Here is a 21159-nt window from a genome sequence, read left to right on the forward strand (position 1 = left end):
TGTGTGTGTGTGTGTGTGTGTGTCTGCGTGTGTGTGTGCGTGTGTGTGATGTCCTTGAGCAATGCCACTGCTTCTGATCTCGTATTTAAGCTTATCAGTCTCTCTGACTGATGCTCCCGTTTTTTGTCAGTTGTCTCATGGCCACGGCAACCACCAAACACGTGCACACACACACACACACACTCTCACACACACACACACACATACACATTCACATACACATGCACACGCATGGCAACCAAACATGTGAACACACACACACGCGCGCACACTGCACGTTCCCATACATGTACACATACACACACACACACATAAACACACATATACACATACACACATACACAGACACAAACACATACACATAATCACACACATACACATACATAAACACATACACATCATCACACACAACACATACAGTACATAAACACACACACACAAACACAAACACAAAAACAAACAGATACACATACACATACACACATTTACATTCACACACAAACACATACACCAACACACAGGCACATACACCAACACACACACCTACACACACACACACACACACACACACACACACACACACACACACAAACAGTATAGACACGTTCACTTCGCATGGGAAATGATTTCTTTAATAAAACATCAACGGAACCCAGCGTTGTCCTTGTCATCGGGTCCAAGAAGATCTCATCAGGAGAGAAAGCCAACAGCACTGAGACAGAAACCTGCAGAGCCACCGGGACGGACAGATGTTTCAGAGTCAGCAACAGCTGGACACATTGTGTCTGCAGCGTTATCCACAGAAACCTTCTGGGAGTCCGCCGACTTGAACATGAAGTCCTGATTCTTTGTTTTTGGGACGCATTAGTATTTTCACCCTGAGCTCGTATACGCTGCGTTCAAGACAGATGGACGTTCAACAGGCCAGAAACGCTGGCGAGCTGCCGGCGGCGGACGCCACCACGCAGACCGGCTGCAGCCGAAGTGGACTGAACGGAAGTGTCCACTCAGCGCTTTTCTTCCCATGATGCTCTTCGCCCTGCAGCCAATTACAGCCGTGACGCGTCTCAATTTGTTTTACATATTGACCCACAAGTAGTCAGAGGAAGCAGGGCAGGTATACGGGTAGGTGTGTGTGCATGTTCGTGTGCGTGTGTGTGTACACGCAAATATGAGTTTCAGTGTATCTAGCGGAGATAAATGGTGACTTCACCATCTGGAAATCCAGTCTGTCTGTCTCTCTTTCACTCTCTCTGTGTGTGTGTGTGTGTGTGTGTGTGTGTGTGTGTGTGTGTGTGTGTGTGTGTGTGTGCAAAGAACTGCTGACCCATGATTCAACTCTTCAACTCCGCAAGGAACAGAAAGAGAGAGGTGAGGAGGAGGAGGAGGAGGAGGAAGGCAGGAGGCACACCGTGTTAAAAGAAGTCAGACTACTTTGTTCGACCGTCAACGCACACACACAGACAGACACGCACACGCACATGCACACGCACACACACACACTGACAGTCTGACACACAAACACACACACACACACATTGCGTCTGCTTGCTGTTTGACTCCGAATATGACTTATGTTGTTTCCCTCGGAGCCAGACGGTGGCCGACATGTGGGGAATGAAATAGATGTTGTTTTAATGAAGTGTGAGCGCGTCTGACTGACATGCAACTCTCTCTGCACTGCACGCCGCGCACAACGTGCAAGTGGAGGTACAAACAAAAAAGTGCACGTGTACAAACGTGAATGCGCCACAACCAAGTCGATGAAATCGCTCCAGTCTGAACGAGAAGGGCGAGGACTCCAGTCCAACAAACACGGTTCAGACCGCTGTTGGCTCCTTGTATGAAACGGGAAGTCAACATAGATTTATCAATTTTATTATTTCCCCAAATAGGCGCTTTTATTGCTGGACTGCATGCAGGTAACAAGCGAAACATTGACCCGTGTGGCCGGCTTTTGTAGTAAAAACATTGAAGTGTGAAGCTCATGTGTCTGACAACGTGCATTCTCTCTGCTGACCAGCTGGGGGCGACTGCAAAAAAAGTCGGATTGAATATACTTCTGAGTTCAGTCTTATAGGAAAGAGACTCAGATAAACATTGTGAAAATAAGTGTATGGTCTCAATCTCGAGTTGCAATTCTTCTTCAACACAGCATGAGGTTTATTTAGTAAATTATAGTCTATTTACATTCAAATAGACCATAAAGCAGGGGATGCTTTAGGACGGGGCTTACTATGACCATCTGTACGTCACTCCTCCATATTCAAAATCCTTCTATTTGGGAAAATGCACAAAAAATAAAGAGCGACTGATTATAAAACATCATACAAACTATTTAAAGGTGATACCTTAATCAGTTACTCAATGTATATCGACATCCCTGTCCGGGGACCTCACCCCCCCAAAAAAACTTTTAACAGGGAGAACAATGGAAGAGACCCCAGAGAGAACAACAGAGGAGGATCCCTCTATCAAGATAGACATGAGTACAACACATGTCATGTGACCAGAATATACAACATACAGCACATTCAATGCATAAGACAGAAATTATTCAAATAATGAGAGTATGGGCACGATGAAAAAAAGTTACAACTTCCAAAAAAGACAGCAACAGTGGAATTAGTACACACATAATGATAATAAAAGCTGTAATGGTATTGGCAATACTTGTAGCAATGCAACTAATAACAACAATGATAATAACAGGAGGTGTGGGGCAGGACAGCGGGTCCAGATAAAACCACGATCCATGGAAACTTGCGAGGAGAGAAAGCAGCAAAGTTATATTGTGCATTCATGGGACATGAATTCATACCACACACGATTAGAGTTTGACATATGTGTGTAATAATTCTACATCGCATGTGGTTAGAGGTCAAAACTGGCATTTTGGGAAAAACCTGGATGTATATGCTTTTTTATATTGGGCTCTGAAATCCCCCAATATATTGTAATTGTTGAGGTGTAACTACTGTTTCTGGGTCAGTATGCCAATGGATACTTTTTATGTTCACAAATTGATCAAATGTCAGCGTGGAATGTAAAGGAAGTTGAGTAATTCTCAATTTATTTGAATTAATTAGTTAATTTATTCCCAATAAAGTAACCCTTTAGCTCTACGGAGGTTTTTAGGACCATAAGTTCATATTCGCTGTGGCGGAGACCAAAACAGAGCTAAAAGTAAAGTACATATTAGACCTACATTCATCAGATGAAAAGAAACACGTCTCCGAATGAATACTAACGTTGTTCTTTAAGGATGGAGTTGGAGTCAGGACCTGGTTAGCCTAGCTTAGCATTAAGACTACAACAGCTAGCCTAGCAAAAACATTCAGCGTCCTGAAAGTATAGGACTTGTAAAAAGTCTGATATATTCCTCATTAGCAGGAATATGTAAGTAATAATTGCCATTCACTGAGGAACTTAAAGGGCCAGTGCGTAGTGTGAAACTCCTCCCATTGTGCGAAGCATGTTGAAGAGCCAGTGGTTGGTTTGTCCGTTGTGGGCCACCGTAGAAATGTGGCTAACTCAAGTGGAGAGGACGGTTCATTCTTAAGGTAACAAAAAAACACAACACTTCTTAGTTTCAGGTAAATTGACACTTTGATTATTTTATATTCTGTTTAAATGCTACACTGGCCCTTTAAATGGATGACTGGAGCCGTGGTTTTATCAGCAACGATTTTAATGAGAATTATTCAGTAACCTGTTGAACACAAAGACGTGTGTGTGTGTGTGTGTGTGTGTGTCTTTGCGTCCCTTGTGTTCTCCTGATAAATGTACACTGATCCATCATGATAAGCCGTGTGATCTCTGAGAGGCCTCTGATAGGCTGAGAAATAAACCAGCAGCGTACAGACAGACGGCCGCGGGGACGCGTTGAAGTCGGCCTGCTGTTCCTCTTTCTTCAACTCTTCCTTTTTCTCTCTTCTTTTTCTTATTTTTCACACACACACACACACACACACACACACACACACACACACACACACACACACACACACACACAGGCACACAGGCCGTTCCTTTCCTCTCCATATTAACGCGGCTGCCTTCCGTCCCGGAGGAGCACTAAGACATCTGACCAGTCGACCAATCTGCTCTCAAAGATTGATGGCTCCCACGGCCGATGGAACACATTCCTGCGGAATGAACAACAAATTATCTTCAAATGAAAAGCCCACTCACTACCTTACCCCCGGTGCTTTCTCTAGAAACACAGAGATCCCAGTGACCCGGGACATATTTTGTGCTTTAAGCACACTCATGTTCGAGTGGGACTTCTTTAAACTAAGGACTGTCACCAGGCCTCTTCGTGTCTTTCCTCTCTACTAGTCCACGCACACAGACAGAGGGAACATATGTATTTTATATATAAATATCTATATATATGCACACACCGAAAAATGAAGGTGCCATCTTGAACCGAAAATGGTTGTTCAGAATGATGCCAGAGAAGAATATCTTTGGTTCCACAAAGAACCTTTCAAACCTTTCAAATCAGTGTTCTTTAAAGAACCATTTCCTTAAAGAGTAATCAAATAACCTATAAAGGTTTCTCAAAGAACCTTCACATTTTTTTCTTTAAGGCACCATGTCTGGTTCCACAAAGAACTTTCAAACCAGGGTTCTTTGAAGAACCGTTTCCGTAAACAGTTCTCCAAAGAACCTAGAAAGGTGTCTCAAAGAACCTTCAAAACGGTTCTTCGTAGAACCACAAAGCCTTTTAAAGAACCATTTAAGAACCATTATTTGTCTGTGTGTAAGTTAGAGTTCACCAAACACCGTCCATGCAATAAGATGCTTTAACTGCGCGTCTTGAATTCTAAATATTGAATTACTTCCAATAGTACTTGGCATTCCGTAGATGTTTTTACACACATGTTTTAATATTGTAAAATATACATTCTGCACTTATTTATAATGTGAGAAAACATGCATTAACTAACGATCCGATTAATTTTGAAGGACAGGTCTGAGCTATCTGTGTGTGTGTGTGTGTGTGTGTGTGTGTGTGTGTGTGTGTGTGTGTGTGTGCGACCCTCCCGTCTTAGCTATTTATTGATCGGAAGGAGGAAGGATGAGCTGTTCTGCAGACAGCTGGCTCATGATATGGCAACCAAGAGATATTTTTTTCAACATTAATGTATCTCAACAAAACTTTGAGTGACTTCCACAAAAAAAAGAACGAGCATTTGTATCTCGGAAGACGGAGCAGCAGCAGAATACAGCAGGCTACAACTCCAAAGAGAGTCTCCAACACATGAGAAAACACTTATGTCGCGTTCTGTTTTTTAATTCTCAGAGGAAAGAGAGGAACATTTCTACGAACTGTCCAAAACAAAACGCTCCGTTCAGAGGGAGGATGGGATTATGAAGAAAGACGAGCTACCGGCGTTACGATAAAAAAGTGAATCAGCAGCAACTATTTTTTAGACGTGGTTGGACACTTTGCAGATTAAAGTGACAGCAAGAGTCCAAATTCAAGAGTAGGTCGTTAACCTTTAAACAAAAAGCTATTTCACACATTTATTTGCACCGACTATGATAATTAATGGTAGTGAGGGAGCTAGGTGCAGCTGCTTTGACCTTCAGCCTCCAAACAATGTTTTTCTTTGGTCAATGTTGGTCTCGACTGCACAACCCCGCACACACAGGTGTGAACTGGAATGGCATATATAAAATAATATGAAAGGGAGTCTAAGAGCGCTCGCTAAGCGGATATGGGACGACCTCCGAGAGAGGAAGCGATGGAGAGAGCTGGTCCCACCAGCTGCAGTCTCAGTTGTCCTGACACTCAGACAATCAGACAACCTTGAACACACACACACACACACACACACACATATGACGGCGAAAGATTCACGGCTTGAAATAACTGCTATTAAGTGAGATGAATCATAAATACTTTGACTCTCCATTGAACAATTACTTTGAAGATATCCGACTCCTCTGGTTGTATAGAAGTCCATGATTCATGTGTTAAAGCTGAATTCTCTCTACTGACCACCAGGGGGCGACTTCTCTGGTTTTATAGAAGTCTACGATTCATGTGTTAAAGCTGAATTCTCTCTCATCAGGGGTACACGTACCCCCATTTGAGAACCACTGTTCTAACTTAGCCAAACTTAGGGTTTAGTCTAACTTTTGAGACAAACAGGATTCAGGACGTCTGGTTACCCTAATCGGAGCATTTCTTTGCTAACAACAGCTGCCGGCTTTAAATAAGATTGATGAGAGCCGTGAGAATGAATGAAACAATTTTTTGACTATAAAACCAAAATAATGAGGCGAAAGATGTGAAAACACTTAGTAAAGCTAAGGGGAACTGTAGAGTGCTGTGACGATTGTGTTTGGGTTTGATGGCTCAAGCTAATTCATTCATTTTGCACGCTGTCATTAGATCCACTGTTGATTAAATTATCTTTATTATTGCTGCTTTAATGCACAGAATGAGAATAATATATCTCCTCATGTAAGTATTGGAAGAAAGCATTTAAAAAATGTTTAGAACTTTTCCTATGGCAAGTAATATAAGAGTAAAATCATTTATCAAATGTGTTATTAATCATTTATAAACTATGTTTAAAGGTCTCCTTTTCCATCGTACATATCTCATTTTCTTATGAAAACGATCTGAGCGAATAAAATGGAATAATAAATATCCTCCCGCAAAAAGACAACAATAACTCAAGTATTCACGTGAACATGACAGAAATGTCCCGTGGAAGTGTTGATTTCCGAGAACAAACGAGTCGGCTCGTACAGATGTTTCGGTCCGGGCCAGATGTGAAGGAGAGGACACAGAGATGGTCAGGCACACTCAGACGCTGGCTCGCTATCGGCTGCGTGAAGTAAGTTATGTCCTGGCTGTGGCGGACGATTCCTCAAAGATACTATCTCTGTCTCTTGAGTGGACGGCCGAGGGGAAGAACTTCTAAACCCGTTTCAGGATATATGGCGGAACACTGGAGCCACAAATCACGACTCTCTCCTTAATACCCAGCGCCAAAGAACCCACTGACACCAATCCGAAGCTGCAGAAGAGTTAATATGCATCTGAAAATAGATCCAAACATCTGACCCAGTCGACGGGCCTTCGATTGAACTCAAACAGCCCCGTGATTGGCCGATCATCTTCAAACCGTTCGACCCACGCGTCACTTATGTGGGTTATCGACACTTATTCCAACTTTGGGAAACATGTTTGGTCACAGGAAGTGCCGACATCGGTGGGGCAACACTAAACGGACTTCATATAAACACCAGGATTGACTGCTATCTGATAAGGGGTAAGTCTACTGGTAAAACAAAGGCTATAAATAGGAGGAATAAACAGAGTGAGAGCAACCTCTTTTTGCCTTGAGCCAACACCTGACCTTTCCCAAGTTTCTCCACTGATGACTGATAACAGCCGGAATTAATGACGCCACAGGAAAGGAAAGTAGTTCCTCATCTCTGAAATCTTGAGCTACAGTAATACGATAAACAGCTAAATACATATGTCCAACAAATGCACCATGTAGAAAGCAAAACAACATGTATTAATCTGACAATGTGGGCCCTCTGGTTTCTGGCTACTGGCCCGTCCTATTGTCATTTAATTTATGGATATATTGTACTTGTGTGATGTAATGACTGTTTATTTTCTCTGTAGAGTGATGCAGGTGTGTCTACAGACAGATGTCCCGGATATGTGTGTGTTTAGGTACATATGTAGATGCCTGGCTTGGCGATATGAGGTTCTTTGTATCTATTTTTTATGTATTTATGTTCCTGTATTCTAGGTGGGTGTACCAGTGGGTGGGATGGGTTTATTATCTGTTTGTATATGTCAACAGAAAGATCAAAAAACAATGAAAATAGCAGTTAAAGTTCAGGTTTACTGTGTTATATACACTAGCAAAAGTTTGGGGTTGTGTTTTTCATGAAACTCACACTTTTCTTTATCAAATGAATTGCAAAATGAAAAGAAAATATAGTCGAGACATTGACAAGGTTAGAAATAAGGATTTTTATTAGAAATATTAATTTTGTTCTTCAAACTTCTAGCTCAGGACATTTTTATAGCTTCTCTTATAACTGTTTTCAGCTGCGCTCACATAAAATGTGTTTTAAAGGGTCTTCTAACTCTCCGTTAGTCTTCTAAGGCGATAAGTTATCAAGCTCCTCTTTTATGGAACCAGCTTCCAATTTCAGTCCGGGAGGCAGACACAGTCACCTCGTTTAAGAGTAGACTTAAGACCTTCCTCTTTGACAGAGCTTATAGTTAGGGCTGAATCAGGTTCACCTGGTCCAGCGCCTTGATATGCTGCTATAGGCTTATAGCTGCCGGGGGACGTTTTAGGATGCACTGAGTACCTATCTCCTCTTTTCTCTCCTTAAGGATGAATTTTCATCTCTCAATCACACGTTACTAACTCTGCTTTCTCCCCGGAGTCCTTTTGACTTCACGTCTCATGGGGTCATCGGACCCTATGAAACGGTATAGATCCTATCTGCCTGATGGATCATCGAGGTCTGGGTCGTGGAATTCCTGCTCCTGACTACGCCACTGTCCTGTTGAGACTCCGCCCACTGTTGAGACTCCGCCCACTCCTCCTCCCCACCGCCATCTGCCTGATGGATCGTGGAGGTCTCCATCGTGGAATATGCCTACTATGAACTATTCATACACTCTGTCATATTCATTGAATGTATTTTAACTCTAAATCTGTCCTTCTGTACACATTACATCTATTGCATCTGTCCATCCTGGAGAGGGATCCTCCTCTGTTGCTCTCCTGAAGGTTTCTTCCCTTTTTTTCCCCCTGAAGGGTTATTTGGGAGTTTTTCCTGGTCCGATGTGAGGTTTTGGGTCAGGGATGTCTATGTGTACAGATTGTAAAGCACTCCGAGACAAATTTGTAATTTGTGAAATTGGGCTATACAAATAAACTGAATTGAATTGAATTGAATTGAATAACACAATGTACCATGAGAACACTGGAGATGGACCTCTTTACACTTGTGTAGAGATTTCATTAAAAACCAGAGAATATTCATTTACCACATTAACAATGTAGGGAGTGTATTTATGATTAATTTAATGTTATCTTCATTGAAAAAACATTGCTTTTCTTTAAAAAATAAGGACATTTTTAAGTGACCCCAAACTTTTGAACGGTAATGTACCTGTCAATATGATATGATATGATATGATATTCCTTCATTTGTCCCACAGTGGGGAAATTTCAAAACATTTTCTAAAGTAAAAAAATACCGTAAAAAATAAACCTAAAACAAAGAAAGCAAACCAGCTGTAGTCCTCCTACCCTCCCATAGTGGACTAACTTCTTGACTCTCGGGCTCCTGTGATCTAAGGCAGCCCTCTGTCTCCATCGTGTCGTTGTCACCTGCTCATAATGAGCCAGTCGGCCATTCGACCGGCACAATAAAGTAGCGAGCGGGGAGTCGGAGCGGCATGGAGGGCTCTGCTTTGGCAAGAAAACTGAGAGCAGCAGATATCAGACGGAGGAAGGGCTGCGTGTGTCGGGTTCACCGGCTGGTCAATCGAAAGTGTTTCACAAAAAGGGGAGAAAAGAAAGAAAGAAAGAAGAGAGAAAAAAAGGGCAACATTCTTGGCTCGTCCTCACATAAGAAGAGGGGGGTTTCTCCACAAGTAAAGGTTTTAATCTCGCCAAGCAATGAAACCTTGTCATTTTCTTTTGCTCCCTACTTTTTCGGGACAGGATTTAAGTTCTTTCCATCATCGGCGTCTCTAGCGTCTTACGACAATCAATAAAGAACAGCCAGGTTCATTTCCATCTCCGAGCCGCTCCGTCAAAAGTCTCCTGAGGATCCATTGCTCTCTTCAGATAGACAGGACTCACCGTGACCTCGGAATGACTTTAAGGTGCATTTCTTATTTTCTGTTTCTGTGTAGTAGAGTAATGTACAAATCGGATGCAGGTCGGGAAAGGGATTTCTACACCATACATTCACACTCCAAAACTCCTCTTAAAAACACTTAAAAGGTTGATGCTGTGTCCAAGTTTTAAAGTCTCCATCCAGCGACCCGATGGAGTTATTGGGTGGACAGGCGGGTGCAATAGGCGTGCCGCATGACTCCAGCTAGAGGCCGCAGGTAGAACGGATACCTGCTGCCTTCAGATTGTAGTAAAGAGAGTCGCCACGGTAAAATACATGGCCTCGATTCTTGCCTCGTCTTGAAGTCAATGTTTTCTTTTAGTTGTACGCTGTAAACATGGTCCGTGGTTGATGCAACTTTCGAGAGATTTTAATGTTACGTACATCAGCGCATGGATCGCTTTTTTTTTTTAAAGGCGGTTGCTAACAAGTGGCTATGACGTTAGCTTCATGGTGGCTACGTGAAGTCATGCTTCCGAGGTAGAGACTAACGTTAGCTTGTTACTTCATTCGTGAAGTTTCCTCCTGATCCAAACGTGTAAATATCACAAACTTTTTGTTTGACATGGGGCCTTTTTTCTCTCTCTCGCAATAATCCAAAGGAAAAATCATATTTCCTTTTTTTGGAGGGAGCCAATGCGCTGCTAACTTCCTGGTTGGCCTCCAGAAATGCTTATATCTATATCTATCCATCTATATCTAACAATGACCCTGGACGTGTGTATCTGTGTTGTTTTATAGCGTGTGTGTGTGTGTGGTGGTGGGGTGGGGGGGGTCATGAGGACGTAGCTCAGTCATGCGGCCTCCTGCTGCAGAGTGACCGCTCAGCGCTGCCCACCGTGATGAAGTACCAGACACATTCCAGCACTTTAATAACAAATGAGCTGACAGGGAATGATGAAGGTGGAGAATGAAGAAGAAGAAGAAGAAGAGAAAAAAGAAGATTATTTCAACATTGTGGTTTTGGTGCAATGGTCTCATGTATCTCACGCTGTGACAACGCTGTGATGATGGCTATGCACAATGCATTGGACATTTGTGTTTTATTTTCAGCGACGCTGTGCAGCCCGGCGGGAGATTGTTGTACTTGTTCTTCTTTTTCTTTTCAACATCTCTATCTCCTGTTTTCTTTCCATCAGGACTCCCTTGCAAAAATCTCAACCTTCTATTTCTGGTTGCACATGTTGCTCTTGGCCGACGGCCCGACTTCACTTCCGACATGAAGAAGCCACACGAAGAAAATATACACTGTTGGTACTTATCGCAGAGGGACAGATGACCACGGCGGCAGTGTGGGCAGGAGCTCCGCTGATCTGAGTCCGATGACTTCTGACCTCATTTTTCCCGCCATGTGACAGGTCATTAAGGGCTAGACTGAACGCCATCCATCAACCGCCAACAGATTACCATCGACTCGCATTATTACCTCCCTCCGAATAGTTATTTGAAAAGCAAAAACACACTATATCCGTCGGTTATTTATCATTTAGTTATCAAAAAGGCTATTTTCAAAAGCATATATAGCACATGAAACACTACACTTAGGAGTGGACAATTATTATTAATTATTTTATTAGTATTATTTGTATTTCATTATTTTGTATGCAATCTATTTATTATTTTCCTTATTTCCCCTCTTCTTTTCTTTTCCTGGAGTGAGCCCCATTTGTTGTTTGTTGTTCTTTGTGTGTTGTACACTGTACCTGAATATCACGCGTACCAAGACATACAACTGGAACATTGACAAAGAAAGTGACTGTATGAAAATACATATTGTTCTGTTGTTGAAAACTAAATAAAAAAAGTTTTTAAAAAAAGAATGCTATCTTCAGGAAGAAAGAAAAAGTACCTTCAGTTATTCAGCATTTAACCTTTGACCTTTATCTTGAGCCCTCTGATGTCTGGTTATAATTCCCAATTTTCTTCAAGAAGACTCTAAAGTTAAATAGTTATGAATGAGCTATAAGAGGAAAAAGAGTTATCTACAACGGAAAATGTTTTCCCTTTATGAAAAACCATTAAGAGAGGGAAAAAACCACTGGAACAAATAGACAGGCATGACAGGAAGTGAGTAAATCAAAGCGCTGACCTCTGTGTATCAGTAAATCAGCCACTGGAGCCGTTTCTAAAAATGACCGGTCAACAGAACGTGAACATTAAGCCTCAAAATAGACAATTTAACCGTGGCTTTAAAACACTAAAGCACAACCTGGAGAGAAGTCGGCTTCCTGCAGCAGTAAGCGACGCACGTCACACAGCTGGAGATTCTATCAACAGGGAGATTTATGAATTTAAAGACAGGGGATGAGACCAACTGTAGTATTTTGATGCAATCGTTAACAGTTTGTTGAAGTTGGTGAGAGTAAGTTTGCGTTAAGTGGTTTGTGGCAACCCTTTGGCAACCATGACAACCCGCACGAGGAGCTGAGGTCAAACGGGCTAAAGGCAACAATGATTTGAAAAAAAATGTTTGCGTCTTCAAGCATCATTTATATATATTTTTTCCACGGATGGACAAAGACTGTGCTGTGGTTGAAAAAAACAAAAAACAACAACAACAATATGTTAAACCTTTGGCTCAAAACGTTCAGATGGTTGTTTTTGTGTCATAGTGACTGTATTAAGGATTTTAGGACAAAGGGTTTAGGACTGAAGGACTCTGAGCTTTACATTGGACCACTCCCGTGGGACGCATCGGTTATTGAGAATTTACTCCGGACTTGTCGGTCTTGAATCGGGACTCGGCCTCGACTCTGAACTCTTTGCAAGAGAATTGACTTGTTAGTCTTGACTTGGGACTCGTTAGTCTTGAGTTGAGACTCGTTAGGACTCGTTAGTCTTGACTTGGAACTTGTTGGTCTTAACTAGAGAATTGACTCGTTATTCTTGACTTTGGAATCGTTATTCTTGACTTGGGACTAGTGTGGACTTGTTAGCTTTGACTTGGGACTCGTTTGGACTCGTTATTCTTGAGTTGAGACTCGTTAGGACTCGTTAGTCTTAAGTTGAGACTCGTTAGGACTCGTTAGTCTTGAGTTGAGACTCGTTAGGACTCGTTAGTCTTGAGTTGAGACTCGTTAGCACTCGTTATTCTTAACTTAGAACTTATTGGTCTTGACAAGATAATTGACTCGTTATTATTGACTTGGGACTAGTGTGGACTTGTTAGCTTTGACTTGGGACTTGTTTGGACTTGTTAGTCTTGACTTTGGACGCGTTGGTCTTAACCAGAGAATTGACTCGTTAGTCTTGACTCTGGACTTCTTAATGTTGACTCGTGACATACAAATGTGAGACTTACTTGTTATATGTGAGGACAGCTGTATTCCATCCAGCTCCAGGGTGAGTTATAACAACGACAAACCCTGGTTCACAGCGGAGCTCAGGAAGCTAAGACTGCAGAAGGACCAGGCATTCAGGAGTGGGGACAAGGACCTGTACACAGAGTCCAAATACAGGTTTAGCAAGGCGGTGAGAGATGCTAAACGTCTGTACTCTGAGAAACTGCAACAGCAGCTCTCAGCAAACGACTCTGCTTCTGTCTGGAGAGGGCTCAGGCAGATCACCAACTACAAGCCCAAATCACCCCACTCCATGAACAATGTGCTTCTGGCAGACGAGCTAAATGAGTTCTACTGCCGCTTTGAAAGACAATGGAGCAGTCCTGAGACCATCCCCACAGCCCCATCAACAAGCCACAGACCATCAGCCCACCCTCCCCCAGCCCATCAGGGGCTCACACCTCTGGAGCACCCTCCATCAACTCAGCGACGACCCTCGTCATCCTGGAGAGAGACGTCAACAGGCTGTTCAGAAAGCAGAACCCCCGCAAAGCAGCGGGCCCGGACTCCGTCTCCCCCTCCACCCTGAAGCACTGTGCTGACCAGCTGTCTCCGGTGTTCACCGACATCTTCAACACCTCCTGGAGACATGCCACGTTCCAGCCTGCTTCAAGGCCTCCACCATCATCCCGTCCCAAAAAACCCAAGATCACAGGACTCAATGACTACAGGCCCATCGCCCTGACCTCTGTGGTCATGAAGTCCTTTGAACGCTTGGTCCTGTCACACCTCAAGACCATCACCGACCCACTCCTGGACCCCCTGCAGTTCGCCTACAGAGCCAACAGGTCTGTAGACGATGCAGTCAACATGGCCCTTCACTACATCCTCCAGCATCTGGACTCCCGAGGAACCTACGCCAGGATCCTGTTTGTGGACTTCAGCTCTGCTTTCAATACAATCATCCCGTCCCTGCTGCAGGACAAGCTCTCCCAGCTGCACGTGCCCGACTCCACCTGCAGGTGGATCACAGACTTCCTGACCGACAGGAAGCAGCACGTGAGGCTGGGGAAACACGTCTCAGGCTCCCGGACCACCAGCACGGGTTCCCCCCAAGGCTGTGTTCTCTCCCCTCTGCTGTTCTCCCTGTACACCAACAGCTGCACCTCCAGTCACCAGTCCGTCAAGCTCCTAAAGTTCGCGGATGACACCACCCTCATTGGACTCATCTCTGGTGGGGACGAGACCGCCTACAGGTGGGAGACTGACCACCTGGTGACCTGGTGCAGCCAGAACAACCTGGAGCTCAACGCTCTAAAGACAGTGGAGATGGTTGTGGATTTCAGGAGGAATGCAGCCCCACCCGCCCTCTCATCCTGTGTGACTCCCCCGTCGACGCTGTGGAGTCCTACCGCTTCCTGGGCTCCATCATCTCCCAGGACCTCAAGTGGGAGCTGAACATCCGCTCCATCACCAAGAAGGCCCAGCAGAGGATGTTCTTCCTGAGGCAGCTGAGGAAATTCAACCTGCCAGGGAGAATGATGGTACAATTCTACACGGCCATCGTTGAGTCCATCATCTGCTCCTCCATCACCGTCTGGCACCCTGCAGCCACAGCCAAAGACAAGTGCAGGCTGCAGAGCATCATCCGCTCGGCCGAGAGGGTTATCGGTTGCAATCTGCCTTCCCTCCAGGTCCTGTTCACTTCCAGGTCACTGAAGCGGGCCGGAAAGATTGTCGCTGACCCCTCCCACCCTGGACACTCCCTGTTCGAGTCCCTCCCCTCAGGGAGGAGGCTGCGGTCCATCATGACCAAGACCACCCGCCACACCAAAAGCTTTTTCCGACGGCGGTCGGGCTCATCAATGGACCCGGGACTGACTGACTGTCACCCCCAGGACTACCACCTCTTCTTCCACCTTCCTCTCTCCTCCTTCTTCCCGCTCCTTCCTCTTCCTCCTCCTCACTCCTCCTCCCTCCTCCTTCTTCTTCCCTCCTCCACACACGTCACTTTAACATGCACTTTAACTAAAACACACCACTTGAAGCACACACCCAAACACTTCACATTATTTGTTGTCTTTCTGTCGTGTTGATTGTTGTTTGTTTGTCATGTCCAAATGTTGCACCTTCCACCAAAAAAAATTCCTCGTTTGTTTGTGAAAACATTCCTGGCAATAAAACTGTTTCTGATTCTGATTCTGATTCTATATACAGAACAGTGACTTTGCCTCACCTCTTGGATTTACAAATAAGTGTAACCTCATGCCATTTGCTGGATCCTGTTCCGGTTTAAGATTATGGTGTTATGCAAAACTAAATAATGTAATAACTCACTTTCTACATCTGTTGTCCGGCCCTGCCAACTCTCCTCTATATTATCCCAACAAAACATCTCATTTTAACCAGACAACCTTTTTGAAATATATCTTTTAATCCCACGTATCAGTTGCTCAATACTACTTTGCAAATGGTTATGCCAAAGTGAGAGGACATCAACAGTGAGCTCACTATTCCACCATTCTTGGAGTCACGCACACAGAGGAAATTAAAAATGTTCTCATCGGCCCACTGCCCTGTTATTTCTATATTTGAACTTTTGACCTTACGGTGGCATGTGAGGACACACAATGGCCTTCTAGTGAGAGCTTTGGTTTTGACTTGTTTTGTCCTCTGACTTGCTCTCCATCTCCTGGGTCTCGCCCCTCGAGCGCAGGGGTGTCCCCCCAGTTGGGGAAACCATTTTCCGGGTCTCAGAGGCAGAACATGGAAACCCTCAGAGGCCAGTGGGCCGAAGAGAGTGGGAAGACGACACCGTCTCTTCTAATGAAATCATAATAGAGAAGGACACTCATCTGCGTGCCCACGGCTTCACTATCAAAACAAACAGACCTGAGAAATATCTGAAGGGTTAATGAGCCGCTCAGTGGAGATTACTTGACCGTTTTTAATCAGCAGCACCGAATGTCACCAGATTTAAAAGTGGCCGGTAAAAAAGGTAGGCGGCCATTCCTCATCTTGGACAACTGATGAACCAAATCATGAAAGAGTTAGTCCTCTCTTAAATTCTGCCAGGACCCTCCCTTCTGGTAAAAAAGACAAAAGACAAAAGGAAAAATGCAACAGAAAAGTTGGCGAGGTGGTACGTGTTGATGCGGGAGAAGATGCTCAGTGTGGCGTGGAGAGAGCGCCGTGCACGGCTACGTGCGCTGCTAACCGGCGAGGGGATGGGGGAGTAACGGAACACATAAAACGGCATTACGTAATTGGGATTGCAAAAAATATATACAAAATCCGATTAACGATACATTTAGTTAAAACAGGGATGGCAAGCAGGATTACAATATTAAAATACATCTTAGAGTAAACAAACTGCCACGTACACGCACACATAACGAGACTTGGGGAGTGAATAACAACAACCACGATATCAATAAATCAATCAAACTTTTATTTCAGACTCAAGGTCCAGATAGTAAAAAAACATTAAAAACTAGAACGGGCACTCGTAAGAGCGCATACCTTCGCATATCACAAGATTGGGCATTGAATTATGAACATTTTGGCATTAGTTGCATGACAATTGGATAGAAATTGACTGCGCTACGGTAAAAAGAAGATTTTGACCTTTTCATGACCTTTGACCCGATCAATCCCAAAATCTAATCAAATGGTCCCCGGATAATAACCAATCATCCCACGAAATTTCATGCGATTCGGTTAAATACTTTTTGAGTTATGTGAGTAACACGCATACAAATAAATAAATACACGGCGATCAAAACATAACCTTCCGCATTTTCAATGCAAAGGTAAAGAATAAAATACATACAACATTTCAAGTAAAATACATAGAAGAGAGAGAATACTCCCCTTTTCTTAAAATAAAAGAGTCTCGTAGGCAATACCGGGTGGCGAAAAGCACCGCCAGATTGTACAGAGTGTGTTATGCGGCGGCGGTTGATCTGAACTCTGAGAGCACCTTTGTGTCGTTCTCTGAAGTTATTAACGGTTATTATTACTTCTCCGCTCCGCGCCGCACTGTAGAGCTCCAGCTCACGCGCTACGTGACCCTCTGTTTATTGTTTCTGCCTCACGGGTCTCGTCCGTTTGAAACAAAAAACCTCGGAGAACGAGGTCAAACATGTCGGCCGCTATCGACGGGTTCAAGCTGCGGTTCTACATCACAACGTGGACACAGCAGAAGGGCGTCGAGGCCGGTCACTGAAGACATTTGTAGCGTAATGGAGCTCGGCAGGTCAGTGTGGGCCTGTGATTTAGAGTGTGTGTTTGTGTGTGTGCGTGTGAGACAGAGAGAAAGAGAGAGAGAGAGAGAGAGAGACGGTGAGCATGTGAGGCCTCCTTCTTGGTTGGGCGTTCAAAAAATGCAAAGCGGGCATCTCGAGACGGACCAAAGATAACCGGAGAATTAGACGGAGATCATTGTCGTGACAGGTTTATGGGATCCCCCGGAGAGAAGAAGAGTTCTCCATCATAACGACCGCCAGCGACCCGCTGAGAGGGGGAGGAGGGTGGGGGCTCACACACACACCAACACCTCCTGTAGTGTGTGTGTGTGTGTGTGTGTGTGTGTGTGTGTGTGTGTGTGTGTGTGTGTGTGTGTGTGTGTGTGTGTGTGTGTGTGTGTGTGTGCATTTGTGTGACCTCAGGTTTCAGGGCCCTACTCCATCAATAACAAAATGGCTTCATCTTCTGGACACACGCACACACACACACACACACACACACACATTCCTGTGGATATATAGGCATCAGTGACAGTGTTGGTGCGTGGGAGGACCGTGTACCCATAAGAAGCTAAAGCCTTCCCAGGAAATCAGAAGCGTATGTTTCTGCCGGCCCGGTGGTCCTGTGGAGGATAATTCAGAGCGTCACGTCTCTCTCTTTCACTCCATATTTCCCGCTCGCCTTCGGCTTATCCTTTACCTGCATTTTGCATGTCAGACAATTTTTTTTGAAGGGGTTCACGAAGCGTTTCTGTTGTCGTTTTCTTTTTTTACAACGTCGACCCCTTTACTGTATTCACGTTGAGGTCACAGAGCCCTTTTAGGTAACACGTGGCGGAAGGAGATCTGTCATTAATATCCCTGTGTGACCTCTACGGTGAACAATGAAACCAAAATCTTCTTTTTTTCTTTTTTTAAAGCAAAATTCAATCAAAATATCCGTTTACAAACTTTCACACAACTTCAGGCGGTACAGTCTCAGCCTCGTTTGCGGCTTTGCTGTCCAACCTGGCAACCTCCATTCATGTCAATGCATCAAGACTTCTCTGCTTTCCTCTCTCTGAATGTCTCTAAGCTTTTCAAGGTGTCTGGTGGATTCAGTTTTTTCCCCTTTTTTTTCCTTATTGAAAAATGTAAAATGGATCCATTAATGTATAAATGCTATTGTCTTTCTAATTGTGTCCAGCAAGGAAAGTCCAAAGAGTCATACAGATGTTCACAGGTGGGGTGAAACATCTTCAAAAGGTTGAATATGACAAATGCTGAGGAGCACAAACTCAGACGTATCCTCGTCTTCATCGACATGAAATGATGATGTTATAGTATCGATGCCATAAAATGCCAACGAGCAGCAGACGGACAGGACCGCGGTCCGTCTTCGGCTCCGTCTTTTTGCTGCGTTTGTTTTCTTTCCGTCTCCCTCTTGCATCTTTTCTTCTTCCCACAATGCTCCCTTTCTTTCTCTTTCACCGCTTCCTCAGACATGATAATTCATAACTTGCCCGAGTCCGATAACTGCGTGAAAAAGGGGAAGAGTTGGCAGGAGTGTGAGGCCTGGGCTTATTTAAGATCCTATTAATGATGTGTGTGTGTGTGTGTGTGTGTGTGTGTGTGCGTGCGTGTGTGCGTGCGTGCGGGGGATGGCACCTTTCAACTCTGCTGACCTTTGACAGCGAGGCCACGTTTTCAGGGATTATCTACTCTGCTCCTCGCGGAGCGAAAGATTAACGCACGGTGTTTGTGTGTGTGTGTGTGTGTCGAACACAAGTGATTCACAGCTGAGGACACACTCTCAGAGAGACTGTTGCAGCGCAGTCAGTCATGCCGAGCCCCGCGAAAGAAAAGGTGAAACCTGTTATTTATCAGCGTCGTGAGGTTTCACCGCAGTAAAAATGTGCAGAGAACGAGACAAACGGCACCACCATGTCTCAAACCTGAGAATAGCTATATGTACATATATATATATATATATAAATATATACAAGAAATAGGTTCTTTTAAAGGTTTTTTAAGTTGCGATGTTACCTTTTCTTTTCTTTTAATTCTACAATGTGTTCAACGGTGAGTTAAATGGTTTACTGTGTATCAACTCCAATGTTGTGGGTACACATAGTACAAATAGTACACATAGTACACATTACTTTTGTACTGCAATTGTACTGAGTAGCTTAAGGCCCAGATCACCTACAAAACCTTTAGTTTCCTATAATATTTTTGCTAGTGTTTTTTAGAAGCGCAAAAAAAGTAACATTTTCTCTTCAATGGCACGCTTGGCCCAGGCAGCCAATCGAAATCAAGCAAGAGGCGGGCTTTCGGGACTTTTCCACTAACTTCCTGTTTTGATGCCGGTAGACGTGGTCGGGCCAGCTAGTTAGCGGTCGGACTGCAAGAGGGAAGGGGAGGAGGGGAGGGGATGGGCCCTAACCTGTCATTTTGCCACTCAAGAAATAATCAATATAAATATTGCTTAATATTAAAACAAGGGTCGCCGCTCGGGTTCACGGAACAAAAAGTTGTTTAAAACTTGTTAGGCTGTCTGCGTTTAGCTCCGGTAGCCTCTTGGATTTTTACATTTGCTTGTATTGAAACATTTGTAAAGGGCACATTGCGTCTGTCACTCCCGCCGCCATTAGCCTGCAGAGTCACGGACGCTATGCGATGACGTCAGAGTAAATAAATGCACCGGCGTACAGCAGGGCAATACCACCAACGAGTAGCTTGGCCTCCCCTCCCCCCTCCAGTGGGACCGGGGCTGTGCATGTCGCTTAGTGGACGAGAGGGCAATAAAACAAACAGAATGATCGGTCATCGTTATTGTGCAGTTCACATTAGTTTGAATGCCGCCAAAGAATGCGTGGCGGGAAATTAAGAAACTGTCGGCTCCATCTGCATTTCAGATACGAACAACTACTTCATTGCTGCTTCTGAACATCAACATATTCCCTGTTTTTGTTTGTCGACAAGAAAACTTGAAAGGACCGGAATTACGGAATTACGGTATTACGGAATTACGGAATTACGGAATTTGACAAAAAAGGTTTTGTCAAACCATGCCACTGCGATTTAAAAGTGTACTTCTTTGCACCGATAGCGTAACATCGTAACGGCCCTCACACAGCGGTTCGTACGTCGTCTAGTGAAAAGTTACGACGAATTTGTATGCGTTTTCCTACAAAAGCAGACAGTGTTTTACAAATATGCTCAGTGAGGTTTCGGCCTCAGCCTTCATGATTACATGGATCACGGACAGAATCATTTTGCGGGATTTCTACGAAATGCGGTGCATTCTTTTCCTTTTTCCTTTTTTTCTATAGGTTCAGATATACGAATGCTGGATGAGACCGGCCTGGCCATCCAGCGCAGGACAGGAAAACAATACTTGCACGTTTCAAATGTCTTCAAATGGATTTTTTCATATCAGACAGAAAATGAATGGAAGTCAACGTGAAGCTCAGAACGGCAGCAGAACACATGATATGCACGCATACACCATAATGTGTCTTCTTTTGAGGTCATTTAGTCTCGGGACCAATAAGAAGTGGTGTTTTCACAGCTATAAAAGGCATCTATACACATGTTTAATGTCTGGATCCAAACAGGAAACGGCTCTTCAATCTAAATGCATTATACTCGCTGAATTAATACGCGTCACAAGGATTTCCAGATAAGAGGGGAAGCAGAAAACGGCGAAAGGTAAGAGGAGCGGGACTCCGCGC

Source organism: Pseudoliparis swirei, chromosome 6 (genome assembly GCF_029220125.1).
Source record: "Pseudoliparis swirei isolate HS2019 ecotype Mariana Trench chromosome 6, NWPU_hadal_v1, whole genome shotgun sequence".
NCBI classification, from domain to species: Eukaryota; Metazoa; Chordata; class Actinopteri; order Perciformes; family Liparidae; genus Pseudoliparis; species Pseudoliparis swirei.